Here is a 14,256-nt window from a genome sequence, read left to right as displayed (position 1 = left end):
TGCAGAAATAATATTTAATAATTTCCATTATTCATAATTTTCTTTTAATGATTTGACCTTGGGTCAGGAAGATCCCATGGAGGGAAGACATGGCAACACAACAGTATTCTTGCCTGGAGAATCCCATGGACAGAGAAGCCTGGCAGGCTACAGTCCATAGGGTTGTAAAGACTCAAACACAACTGAGCAACTGAGCATGCATACTTTAATGATGAGAAACAAAGTTGATAAAAGCTCTAAAGTGTCACTTTCATTATCAATATTGTCTCTTCAAATGTATATATTTTTGCTAAGTACTAAATAAAACACACAAATAAATTATATAGATTTGGTTCTTTATTTTTAAATAATAGAAACTGGATTAGCCTAATAAATACTGAGCCTGAAAGACAAGTCCCCTGATAGTAAGAGAAAGTACATTGAATTTCTTCAAATTGATTTATAAATAGTGTAATTCCAATCAAGTGTCATTCAGATTTACTTTTTAAATTGAAATTCGGTTGATTTACATTATTATATTAGTTTCATGTATAAAATATAATGATTAAATATGTTTACAGATTATATTCCACTAAAAGTTATTAAAAGATAATGGCTCTAATTCCCTATGTTATACAATATATCCCTTGTTGCTTATCTATTTTATAGATATTAGTTTTTATCTCTTAATCCTGTACTCCTAATTTACCCCTCCCCCTTCCATCTCCATTCTGGTAATCACTAGTTTATTTTTTGTTTCTGTGAATCTATTTCTGTTTTGCTGTATATACTTATTTGTATTATTTTTAGATTGCAAATTTAAGTGACATATAGTATTTGTGTTTGAATAATTTTACTAAGCATAATGTTCTCTAAGTCCATCTGTGTTGCAGCAATTGGTAGAGTTTTGTTTCTTTCTATGCTGAATTATATTTCATTGTATATATATGTGTGTATATATAACTGCCAAATTCTTTTTATGTGTTCATCTATTCGTGGACATTTGGGTTGCTTCCATATCTTGGCTATCATAAATGGTGGCGGTTTAGTAACTAAGTTGTGTCTGACTCTTTTGACCCCATGGAGTGTAGTCTGCCAGAGACTCTCCAGGCAAGAATACTGGAGTGGGTTGCTATATCCTTCTCCAGGGGATCCTTCTGACCCAGGAATCGAACCCAGGTCTCCTGTACTGCTTGGATTGCTTCCATATCTTGGCTATCATAAATAGCACTGTTTTAAAGATTGGGGTGCATGTATTCTTTGAATTATGTGTTCATTTTCTTAATATATATACCCAGGAGTGGAACTGCTAGATTATATGGTATTTCTGATTTTAGTTTCTTGAGAAACTTTCATGCTTCTTTCCATAGTGGCAGGACTAATATACATTCTGACCAATATGTACAAGGGTTCCCTTTTCTCCACATCCCCTCCAATATTTGTTATCTATGGACTTTTTGATGACAGTCATCTGACAGGTACGAGGTGATATCTCATTGTGGTTTTGATTTGCATTTCTCTAGTAATTAGCATGGAGAAGGCGATGGCACCCTACTCCAGTACTCTTGCCTGGAAAATCCCATGGATGGAGGAGCCTGGTAGGCTGCAGTCCATGGGGTCGCTAAGAGTCAGACATGACTGAGCGACTTCACTTTCACTTTTCACTTTCATGCATTGGAGAAGGAAATGGCAACCCACTCCAGTGTTCTTGCCTAGAGAATCCCAGGGACGGGGGAGCCTGGTGGGCTGCCATCTATGGGGTCGCACAGAGTCGGACATGACTGAAGCGACTTAGCAGCAGCAGTAATTAGCAGTGTTAAGCATCTTTTCATGTCCCTGTTTGCTGTCTGTATGTCTTCTTTGGAAAAAGGTCTATTTAGGTCTTTTACCCATTTTTAAATTGGGTTGTTTGTTTTTTTAAAATATTGAGTTGTATGAGTTGTTTATGTATTTTGAGTATCAATTTCTTAGTCATATCATTTGCAAATATTTTCTCCCATTTTGTTGGTTGTCTGTTTATTTGTCAATGGTTTCCTTTGCTGTGTGAAAGCTTTTAAGTTTAATTTGGCCCCATTTGTTTATTTTTGCTTTGTTTCTTTTGCCTTAGGATACAGTTTTTAAAAAAATAAATATTGCTACAATTTATGTCAAGTGTTCTTCCTATTTTTTTCTAGGAGTTTTATAGTTTCAGGACTTACATTATATCTTTCATCCATTTTGAGTTTATTTTTGTATATGGTATGAGGAAATCTTCTATTCTCACTGTTTTACATGTAGCTCTCCAGTTTTCCCAGAACCACTTATTGAAGAGACTGTCTTTTCTCCATTTTATATTTTTGCCTCCTTTGCTGTATATCAATTGACCGTAGATGCAAGGGTTTATTTCTGGAATCTCTATTCTGTTTTATTGTTGTATATGTCTTGTTTTGTGCCTGTGCCATGCTTTTTTCATTATTATAGCCTTGTAGTATAGTCTGAAGTCTGGGAGCATGTTACCTTCAGCTTTGTTTTATCCTTTCAAGATTGTTTTAGCAATTTAGCATCTTTTGTGATTCCATATGAATTTTAGGATATTTGTTCTAGTTATGTAAAAAAAAAAATCTCATGAGTATTTTGATAGAAACTGCATTAAATCTGTAGATTGCTTTGAATGTATAGACATTTTAATTGGATGGTTTCATAGAAGAATTCTGACAGACATATAAAGAAGGACTTATACTTATCATTCCCAAACTCTTCCAAAAAAAATAATTTGAAGATGACAGCACACTCCAAATATCATTCTACTAGTCTGGTGCTACCCTGATACCAAAACCAGACAGATACATTACAAAAAAAGAAAATTACAGGTCAGTATCTTTGATGAATATAGATGTAAAAATTCTCAGCAAAGCTTTAGGAAACAGAATCCAAAAATATGTTAAAAAGATCATACACTATGATCAAGTAAGATTTTTCCCAGGAGTGCAAGGATGGTTTGACATTGCAAATCAATCAGTGTGATACACAACAGTAACAAAAGGAAGAATAAAAAATCACACTCAATTCAATAGACACAGAAAAAGACTGACAAAATTCAACATCCTTTGATGATACAAGCCCTTAGTAAAGTAGGTATGGAGAATTTACTTATTTTTTAAAAATTTACAAGCTGATTTTTAAATTCATAATAAAAATGAAATGTTTAAGAATAGCCAAAATTTTTTTTTTTTTTTAATGAATAACATTGTGATATTGGTACAGGGCAATACAAGAAAGCCAATGGATCTAAAGAGATATTCCAGAAACGATTCAGGTATTTGGGAGAATTTTGTGTATTTTAAAGAAGATATTTCAGGGTATGATCAACTATTAAATAACTGGCTTTGGTCAGTTGGTATTCAGTTTGAAAAAAATTTTAAGACCTTATCAAGTAATGGAACAGGAATTGAAAAATGAGCATCTAGACATAGCAATCATGATTATGCCCATACATACCAGTATGGGCAACTTGTTGTCAACATTTAAAATATGTTGATAGAAAATCCATTTCAGATATTTATCCTATTTATAGGACCAACAGGCAAAATATTGAAAATAGCCTAAAGGTCTATTAATAAAAAATTGAATAAATGAATGATACTATATACATACTGTGGAATGCTATTCTGATAAGGAAGATTCTTCAAGCCATATTTTTTAAACAAAAGATGTAGAACAGTAAGGTTAGTATAAAATCACTTGAATAATGAATTTATGTTTTTACTTACATATTTAAATATTCAAGGGAAAAAGCCCCAGAGAAGATGTACAAATCTGGGAAGGATACTAGTGATTGACATTGAGGAAAATGGTCAAAAATACTCACATTTTACTTGTGTTGTTCAAATTTTTATGAAAAACTATAATGTGTATTAGTTGGGTAATTAGAAATTAAAAGGAATGCAAAATAAATTAGTGTTAGAGGCAGAAGACTGTGTTTGTATTGTGATCCACTGCTTATTATCATATAACCTTGAATAAATCTCTTGACTTCCTGTAGTTTAGTTTTTCCATCAATAGCCTTTGTCACATACAAATTCTTGATTTGAATGTATTCAGTCTTATCAGTTTTCCATTTGACTCCTGCATTTTGTTTGTTACCTGCTAGATATTTCCCTTCCTAAGGGAAAATGCAGTTTTATTTTTTCTATCAGTTTTAAGGCTTTCTGTTTCACAATTTGATTTTAATCTATATGTAATTTATTTTATGGTGGTTTGTTATAAGGGTATGCTTTCATTTTTATATACAAATTATTTATTTATTGAATAGTCAATTCAGTTTACACTGATTTATAAGGACATCTCACTTATGTATCAAGTTATTACTTTTGAGTGGGTCTTTGGGCTTTTTTCTCTGTTGCATTGATACATTTATCTATTATTCTACTGATGGCACACTTTATTAATTATAATATCTTTACTAAATATCTTGATATTTGGTAGCCCCTCTCCATTCTCATTTTCTCATCTTGTTTTCTTTTATGACCATTTATTCTACTATATAAGTTTTAGGATTAGCTTATCAAACTCTATGTAAATCCTTGTTGGGACTCTGAAACATGGACATATTGATGAATTTAGAGAATATGTACATCATTAAGACATGAGTGTTTTATCTTCTCATCTTATAAACAAGATATATTTACTTTGGCTTTCTTTTATGTCTTTCTGTATAGCTTTACAACTTTTTCACAAAAAAGTCACACATATCTTTTGTTAGCTTAATTTTAAGTCCCTTACAGACTCTATTGCTCCTATGAATTAATTTTCTTAAAATCTGTTTCATAATTAATTGTTAGTGTATATGTGTTAATCACTCAGTTGTATCCGACTCTTTGCAACCCTGTAGACTGTAGCCCACCAAGCTCCTTTGTCCATGGAATTCTCCAGGCAAGAATATTGGAGTGGGTAGCCATTCCCTTCTCCAGGGGATCTTCCCAGCCCAGAGATCAAACCCAGGTCTCCTGCATTGCAGGCAGATTCTTTGCTCTCTGAGCCACCAGGGAAGCCCATATAAAATACTATTCATTTTTGTTATTTTGTATCCAACTACATCACCGAATGTTTGCTTTCAGTAACTGTCTTTAAATTATTTGAAATATTCTGTGCATAAAAGGATAGCAATTATAGACAAATTTTATTTCTTTCATATTTTGGTGTAAATTATTTTGGTGTAAATTTGTATTTTGGTGAAAAATTAATCAATAGTCAATTTTTGAAAGAAATGAAAAATTTTATTCAAGCCAAGTTGAAGAATATAACCTGGGGGGGTGGTCCTAAGATGGCGGAGAAATAGGATGGGGAGACCACTTTCTTCCTTACAAATTCATTGAATGAACATTTGAATGCTGACCAAATTCCACAAAACAACTTCTGAATGCTGGCAGAGAACATCAGGCACCCAGAAAGGCAGCCCATTGTCTTCAAAAGGAGATGGAGAAGTCTTGAGGCTATTGTAAGAATAAGACTGAAAACCAGAGGCAGGAGGCTTAGGTACAAATCCTGAGAACACCAGAGAACTCCTGACTCCAGGGAACATTAATCGATAGGAGCTCATCAAAAGCCTCCATACCTACACTGAAACCAAGCACCACCCAAGGGCCAACAAGTTCCAGAGCAAGACATACCACGCAAATTCTCCAGCAACACAGGAACATAACCCTGAGCTTCAATATACAGGCTGCCCAAAGTCACACCAAACCCACTGACATCTCAGAACTCACTACTGGACACTTAATTGCACTCCAGAGAGAAGAAATCCAGCTCCACCCACCAGAACACTGACACAAGCTTCCCTAACCAGGAAACCTTGACAAGCCACCCGTCCAACCCCACCCACAGCGAGGAACCTCCACAATAAAGAGGAACCACAAACTGCCAGAATATGGAAAGGCCACCCCAAACACAGCAATACAAACAAGGTGAAAAGGCAGAGAAATACTCAGCAGGTAAAGGAACAGGATAAATGCCCACCAAACCAAACAAAAGAGGAAGAGATAGGGAATCTACCTAATAAAGAATTCCATATAATGGTAGTGAAAATGATCCAAAATCTTGAAAACAAAATGGAGTTACAGATAAATAGCCTGGAGACAAGGATTGAGAAGATGCAAGAAAGGTTTAACAAGGACCTAGAAGAAATAAAAAAGAGTCAATATATAATGAATAATGCAGTAAATGAGATAAAAAACACTCTGGAGGGAACCAACAGTAGAATAATGGAGGCAGAAGATAGGATACATGAGGCAGAAGATAGAATGGTGGAAATAAATGAAGCAGAGAGGAAAAAAGAATTTAAAGAAATGAGGACAACCTCAGAGACCTCTAGGACAATGTTAAACACCCCAACTTTCGAATCATAGGAGTCCCAGAAGAAGACAAAAAGAAAGACCATGAGAAAATACTTGAGGAGATAATAGTTGAAAACTGCCCTAAAATGGGGAAGGAAATAGTCACCCAAGTCCAAGAAACCCAGAGAGTCCCAGACAGGATAAACCCAAGGCAAAACACCCAACTGCTAAGTCACTTCAGTCGTGTCCGACTCTGTGCTACCCCATAGACGGCAGCCCACCAGGCTGCCCTGTCCCTGGGATTCTCCAGGCAAGAACACTGGAGTGGGTTGCCATTTCCTTCTCCAATGCGTGAAAGTGAAGTCGCTCAGTCGTGTCCGACACTTAGCGACCCCATGGACTGCAGCCTACCAGGCTCCTCCATCCATGGGATTTTCCAGGCAAGAGTACTGGAGTGGGGTGCCATTGCCTTCTCCAAAAACACCCAAAGACACATATTAATCAAATTAACAAACATCAAACACAGAGAACAAATATTAAAAGCAGCAAGGGAAAAACAACAAATAACACACAAGCTGTTATCCGTAAGGATAACAGCTGATCTTTCAATAGAAACTCTTCAGTCCAGGAGGGAATGGCAGGACATACTTAAAGTGAAAAACCTACAGCCCAGATTACTGTTCCCAGCAAGGATCTCACTCAGATATGAAGGAGAAATCAAAAGCTTTACAGACAAGCAAAAGCTGAGAGAATTCAGCACCACCAAACCAGCTCTCCAACAAATGCTAAAGGATCTTCTCTAGACAGGAAACACATCAAGGGTGTATAAACTCGAACCCAAAACAACAAAGTAAATGGCAATGGGACCATACTTATCAATAATTACCTAAAATGTAAATGGGCTGAATGCCCCAACTAAAAGACAAAGACTGGCTGAATGGATACAAAAATAAGATCCCTATATATGTTGTCTACAAGAGACCCACCTCGAAACAAGGGACACATACAGACTGAAAGTGAAGGGCTGGAAAAAGATATTCCATGCAAATAGAGACCAAAAGAAAGCAGGAGAAGCAATACTCATATCAAATAAAATAAAGACTTTAAAATAAAGGCTGTGAAAAGAGACAAAGAAGGACATTACATAATGATCAAAGGATCAATCTAAGAAGAAGATATTACAATTATAAATATATATGCACCCAACATAGGAGCACCACAATATGTAAGACAAATGTAACAAGTATGAAAGGGGAAATTAACAATAACACAATAATAGTGGGAGAGTTTATACCACACTCACACCTATGGATAAATCAACTAAACAGAAAATTAACAAGGAAACACAAACTTTAAATGGTACAATAGACCAGTTAGACCTAATTGATATCTATAAGACATTTCACCCCAAAACAATGAATTTCACCTTTTTCTCAAGTGCACATGGAACCTTCTTCAGAATAGATCACATCCTGGGCCATAAATCTAGCCTTAGTAAATTAAAAAAAATTGAAATCATTCCAAGCATCTTTTCTGACCATAATGCAGTAAGATTAGATGTCAATTACAGGAGAAAAACTATTAAAAATTGCAACATATGGAGGCTGAACAACACACTGCTGAATAACCAACAAATCACAGAAGAAATCAAAAAAGAAATCAAAATATGCATAGAAATGAATGAAAATGAAAACAACCCAAAACCTATGGGACACTGTAAAAGAAGTGCTAAGGGGAAGGTTTATAGCAATACAGGCTTACCTCAAGAAACAAGAAAAAAGTCAAATAAATAACCTAACTCTGCACCTAAAGCAATAAGGAGTTCATGATCCGAGCCACAGTCAGCTCCTGGTCTTGTTTTTGCTGACTGTCTAGAGCTTCTTCATCTTTGGCTGCAAAGAATATAATCAGTCTCATTTCAGTGTCGACCATCTGGTGATGTCCATGTGTAGAGTTTTCTCTTGTGTTGTTGGAAGAGGGTGTTTGCTATGACCAGTGCGGTCTCTTGGCAGAACTCTATTAGCCTTTGCCCTGCTTCATTCTGTACTCCAAGGCCAAATTTGCCTGTTACTCCAGGTGTTTCTTGACTTCCTACTTTTGCATTCCAGTCCCCTATAATGAACAGGACATCTTTTTGGGATGTTAGTTCTAGAAGGTGTGGTAGGTCTTCATAGAACCATTCAGCTTCTTCAGCATTAGTGATCGGGGCATAGACTTGGATTGTCTTGATATTGAAAGGTTTGTCTTGGAAACAAACAGAGATCATTCTGTTGGTTTTGAGATCACATCAAAAAACTGAATTTCGGACTCTCTTGTTGACTATGATGGCTACTCCATTTCTTCTAAGGGATTCTTGCCCACAGTAGAAGATATAATGGTAATCTGAGTTAAATTTGCCCATTCCGGTCCATTTTAATTTGCTGATTCCTAAAGTGTTGATGTTCTCTTGCCATCTCCTATTTGACCACTTCCAATTTACCTTGATTCATGGACCTAACATTCCAGGTTCCTATGCAATATTGCTCTTTACAGCATCAGACTTTACTTCCATTACCAGTCACATCCACAACTGGGTGGTGTTTTTGCTTTGGCTCCATCTCTTCATTCTTTCTGGACTTATTTCTCCACTGATCTCTAGTAGCATGCACCTACTGACCTGGGGAGTTCATCTTTCAGTGTCCTACCTTATTGCCTTTTCATACTGTTCAAAATATATAAGAAGTATAGTTGAAGTATATAATAAGTGTAATTTAAGTATAGTTGACTTAGAATAGTAATTAATTTCAGCTGTACAACATAATGATTTGATACTTTTATAGATTATGCACCATATAAAGTTATTATGATATTATTGTTTACATTGCTTGTGCTATACCTCTTAATACTCTTCACCTATTTTGCTACCTTCCCCAAGTGCCCTTCCCCACTGGAAACCACTCGTTTTGTTCTCTGTATTGTGCATCTTTTTCTGTTTTGTTATATATTTGTTTTACTATTTTTAGATTCCACATATATAAGAAAACATATACTATTTATCTTTCTTAATCTGACTTGTTTCACTTAGCATACTGCTCTCCAGGTTCGTTCATGCTATCACAATTGGCATGATTTCATTCTTTTTTGTGGTTGAGAAATATTCCTGTGTGTGTGTGTGTACCACATCTTTATCCATTCATGTGCTGATGGACACTTAGGTTGCTTCATATCTTAACTATTGTAAATGATGCTGCAGTGAACATTGGGGATGTGTATATCTTTTTAAATTAGTGTTTTAATTTTCTTTAGGTAAGTATCCGGGATTGGAGTTGCTGGATCATACAGTAATTCAATTTTTAATTTTTTGAGGAACCTCCATACTGCTTTCCATAGTGGCTGCATCAATATATGTTCTCCCAACAGTGCACAAGAGTTCCCTTTTCTGCACATCCTTGCAAATACTTGTTAATTATTTGTGGTCTTTTTGATCACAGCCATTCTGACAGGTGTGAGGTGATATCATTGTGGTTGGTAATTACTAATGTTGAGCTTCTTTTCATGTGCCTGTTGGATGTCTGTATGTCTTCTTTGGAAAAATACCATTTTTAAAATCAGATAGTTTTTTGGTACTGAATTGTATCAGTTCTTATATATTTTGGATGTTTGTTTCATCGTTTGCAAATATTTTCTCCCATTTCATAGTTTTTTCTTTTTATTTATGCTTTCCTTCTCTGAGCAAAAGATTTTTTAGTTTGATGTAGTGCCATTTGCTTATTTTTGCTTTTTTGTTCTTGTCTGAGGAGACAGATCCAAAAAGTATTACTGATAGTGATTTCAAAGAGCATATTGCCTGTGTTTTCTTCTATGAGTTTTTCTATTTCAGGTTTAAGTGTTTTGTCCATAGAGTTTATTTTTTTTATAAGTTATGAGAAAATGGTCTAGTTTCATTCTTTTACATAACTTATATAAAGAAACTGTCTTCTTCCCTTTTTATATTCTTGCCTCCTTTATCGTTGATTAATTGACCATATGTGCATGGGTTTATATCTAGGCTTTCTGTTCTGTTTGATAGATCTACTTGTCTGTTTCTGTGCAGCATCATACTGTTTTGATTACTTTAGCTTTATAGTATTTTTTTATTTTATTTTATTATTTTTTTATAGTATTTTTTTAAATCAGGGCATGTAACACCTCCAGCTTTGTTCTTTCTCAAGATGGCTTTGATTATTCAGGGTCTTTTGTGGTTCTATTCAAATTTTAGGGTTATTTGTTCTAGTTCTGTGAAAAATGCTGTGGGTATTTTGATAGAAACTGCATTGAATCTGTAGATTGCTTTGGGTAGTATAGACTTTTTAACACTATAAATTCTTCCAGTCCATGAGCATAGAATATCTTAATGTTTATTTATGTTATCTTCAATTTATTTCATCAGTGCCATATAGTTTTCAGAGTGTAGGTCTTTCACCTCCTTAAGTATATTCCTAAGTATTTTATACTTTTTGATGAAGCTTTAAATGGGATTGTATTCTTGCTTTCTCTTTCTGATAGTCATTTTTAATGTATAGACATGCTGATATATATATATATATATTCATTTTTCTGCATCCTTACTGAATTCTTATTAGCTCTAATAGTTTTGAGTGGAGTCATTAGAGTTTTTTATATGAAGCATCATGTCATCTGCAAATAGTGACATTTTTACTTCTTCCTTCTAATTTGGATGCCTTTATTTATTTTTCTTGTCTGATTCCTGTGGTTAGGACTTCCAATTTTATATTAAATAAGAATGACATTCTTTTCCTGTTCTTGATCTTAGAGAAAAAGTATTTGCCATGTACTTTTCACCATTTACTATAAAGTTTACCTGTGGTTTTGTCACATATGGCCTTTATTATGTTGAGATATATTCCCTCTATACCCACTGATGAAAATATTTATCATGAGTGATTGTTGAATTTTGTCAAATGCCTTTTCTGCACCTTTTGTAATGATCATGTGATTTTATCCTTCCCTTAGTTAATGTGGTGTATCACAGTGATTGATTTTCACATACTGAACCAAATTTGCACTCTTGGGAGAAATCCCATTTGATCATGGCATAAGATTCTTTTTATATGCCATTGAATTTTGTTTTCTAATATTTTGTCAAGGATCTTTGCATCTGTATTTTTCAGATTTATTGGCCTGTAATTGGACAGGGAGGCCTGGCATGCTGCGATTCATGGGGTCGCAAAGAGTTGGACACAACTGAGCGACTGAACTGAACTGAATTTCCTTTTTTATAATGTCTTTGGATTTGATATCCATGTAATACTGGATTCAAATAATGAGTTTGGAAGTGTTCCTTTCTCTTTAATTTTTTGGAAGAGTTTGAAAGGGATAAGTGTCAATTCCTCCTTAAATGTTTGGTAGAATTCCAGTATGAAGCTATGTGATCCTGGACTTTGTTGGGAGTTTTTTGTTTTTTTTTTTTTAATTTAATTGCAGATTCAGTTTCATTACTGGTAATTGGTCTTTTCATATTTTCTACATTTTCTTGGGATATTTTACATTTCTTGCAGTTTGTGCATTTCTTCTAGATTGTCCAAGTTGTTGTATAAATGTTTGTAGTATTCTTCAGTTATTGCCTTTCTGTGCTATCTTTCAAAACTTTTTGTTCATTTTTTATTGTATTTATTTGGGCCCTCTTTTTCTCTTGATAAATCTGGCTAAAAGTTCATCAATTTTCTTTATCTTTAAAAAGTTAACCTCTTAGTTTCATTGATTTTTTTCCCCCCCATTTTTGTGTCTCTGTTTCATATATTTCTCTCCTTGGGCTCTCTCCTTTTCTTTGTTATTTCCTTCCTTCTAATCATTGGGCTTTGTTTTATTTTTGTAAGTCTCTTAAATTTCTAGGTTTTTTTTTTTTTATACTTTTGTTTGTTTCTTGAGGTAGGCTTGTAATCTATAAACTTCTCAACTGTATTTGTTGCATCCCATAGATTTTGAGAAGTTGTGTTTCTATTTTCATTCATCTCATCTTTAAATTTCCTCTTTGATTTGTTCATTGACCCATTGATTTTCTAGCAACCTATTGTTTGGTCTTCAAGTGTTTGCATCTTTTCCACCTTTCATCCTATAATTGATATCTAGTTTCATACCCTTATGGTCAGAAAAGATACTTGATGTGATTCTACTCTCCTTAAATTTATTGAGATTAGTTTTGTGGCCTACTTTGTGATATGTCCTGGTGAATATTCCATGTGCTCTTGAAAACTGCATATTCTGTAGTTTCTGGATGGAATGCTTAGTAAATGTCTATTGAGTTCAACTGTCAAAGTATCATTGAAGGCCAGTGTTTTCTTTTTGATTTTCTGTCTGGGTGATTTATTCATTGTTGTAAGTTGGGTATTAAAATCCCCTACTAATACTTGTTATGGCAATTTCTGCTTTTATTATGTCTAATAAAAATATTATGTCTGTCTGTTATTGTTTGGCTTATATATTTAGTTGCTCCTGTTAGGTACATGTATATATTTATTAACATTATTTCCTCTTTTGGGGTTTAGCCCCTTAACATTATGTGATGCCCTTCTTTTCCTTTTGTTATAGTCTTTGTTTTAAAGTCTATTTTGCTGATATGAGTTGTATTACCCCTACTTTCTTTTCATTCTGTTTGAATGGAACATCTTTTTCCATCCTTTCACTTTCAGTCTGTGTGTGTCTTTAGCTCTGAACTGAGTCTCTTATAGACAGCATATATATGAGTATTTATTTATTTATTTTTATCTGTTTAGCTACCCTGTGTCTTTTTGTTGGGGCATTGAGTTTACTTCCACTTAAAGTGATTATTGATAGGCATGTGCTTTTTGCCATTTTGTTATATGTTTTCTGGTTGTTTTTGTTGTTGTTCATCCATAAGTCATGTCCAACTCTTTGTGACCCCATGAATTGTAGCATGCCAGGCTCCCCTGTCCTTCACTATCTCCAAGAGTTTGCTCAGATTCACGTCCATTGAGTTGGTGATGCTATCTAACCATCTCATCCTCTGCTGTCCCCTTCTTCTTTTGCTTTCCATCTTTCCCAGCATCAGGGTCTTTTCCATTGAGTTGACTCTTTACCTCAGGTGGCCACAATATTCGAGCTTCAGCTTCAGCCTCAGTCCTTCCAGTGAATGTTCAGGGTTGACTTCCTTTTGGATTGACTGGTTGGATCTCCTTGCAGTCCAAGGGACACTTAAGAGTCTTCTCCAGCACCACATTTCACAAGCCTCAAATGTGATCAGTCTTATTTATGGTTCAGTTCTCGCATCCATACATGACTACTGGAAAAACCATAGCTTTGACTATGCAGAACTTTGTTAGCAAAGTTATGTCTCTGCTTTTTAATATGCTGTCTACTCCAGTACTCTTGCCTGGAAAATCCCATGGATGGAGGAGCCTGGTAGGCTGCAGTCCATGGGGTCGCTAAGAGTCAGACACAACTGAGCAGCTTCACTTTCACTTTTCACGTTTCACTTTCATGCATTGGAGAAGGAAATGGCAACCCACTCCAGTGTTCTTGCCTGGAGAATCCCAAGGACGGGGGAGCTTGGTGGGCTACTGTTTATGGGGTCACACAGACCCGGACACGACTGAAGCAACTTAGCAGCAGCAGCAGGCTTGTCATCACTTTCCTTCCAAAGAGCAGATATCTTTTAATTTCATGGCTGCAGTTGCTATTCACAGTGATTTTGGAGCCCCAGAAAATAAAATCTATTGCTTTTTCCCCTTCTGCTTGCTGTGAAGTGGTAGGAGCAGATGCCATGATCTTAGTTTTTTGAATGTTGAGTTTTAAGCCAGCTTTTTCACTCTCCTCTTTTACCCTCATCAAGAGGTGCCTTAGTTCCTCTTTGTTTTCTGCCATTAGAGTGGTATCACCTGCATATCTGAGGTTGGTGATATTTCTCCTGGCTACCTTGATTCTAGCTTATGTTTCATTGAGGCCAGCATTTTGTGTGATGTACTGTGCA

The 14,256-nt window shown here is 35.2% G+C and overlaps 1 protein-coding gene across 10 annotated transcripts in view; it reads left to right on the top strand.

The window, feature by feature from the left end:
* Window positions 1–14,256, top strand: part of STXBP5L (syntaxin binding protein 5L) — a 455,210-nt gene that overhangs the window by 253,191 nt on the left and 187,763 nt on the right. The window lies entirely within an intron of this gene.

The sequence above is a fragment of the Bos grunniens genome, chromosome 1 (assembly GCF_055505025.1).
Source record: "Bos grunniens cultivar Pamir isolate PY7600 chromosome 1, Bosgru_T2T1.0, whole genome shotgun sequence".
In the NCBI taxonomy this organism is placed as follows: Eukaryota; Metazoa; Chordata; class Mammalia; order Artiodactyla; family Bovidae; genus Bos; species Bos grunniens.
The sequence above is the reverse complement of the archived record's forward strand: the minus strand, read 5'-3'. Positions and strand labels throughout refer to the sequence as shown.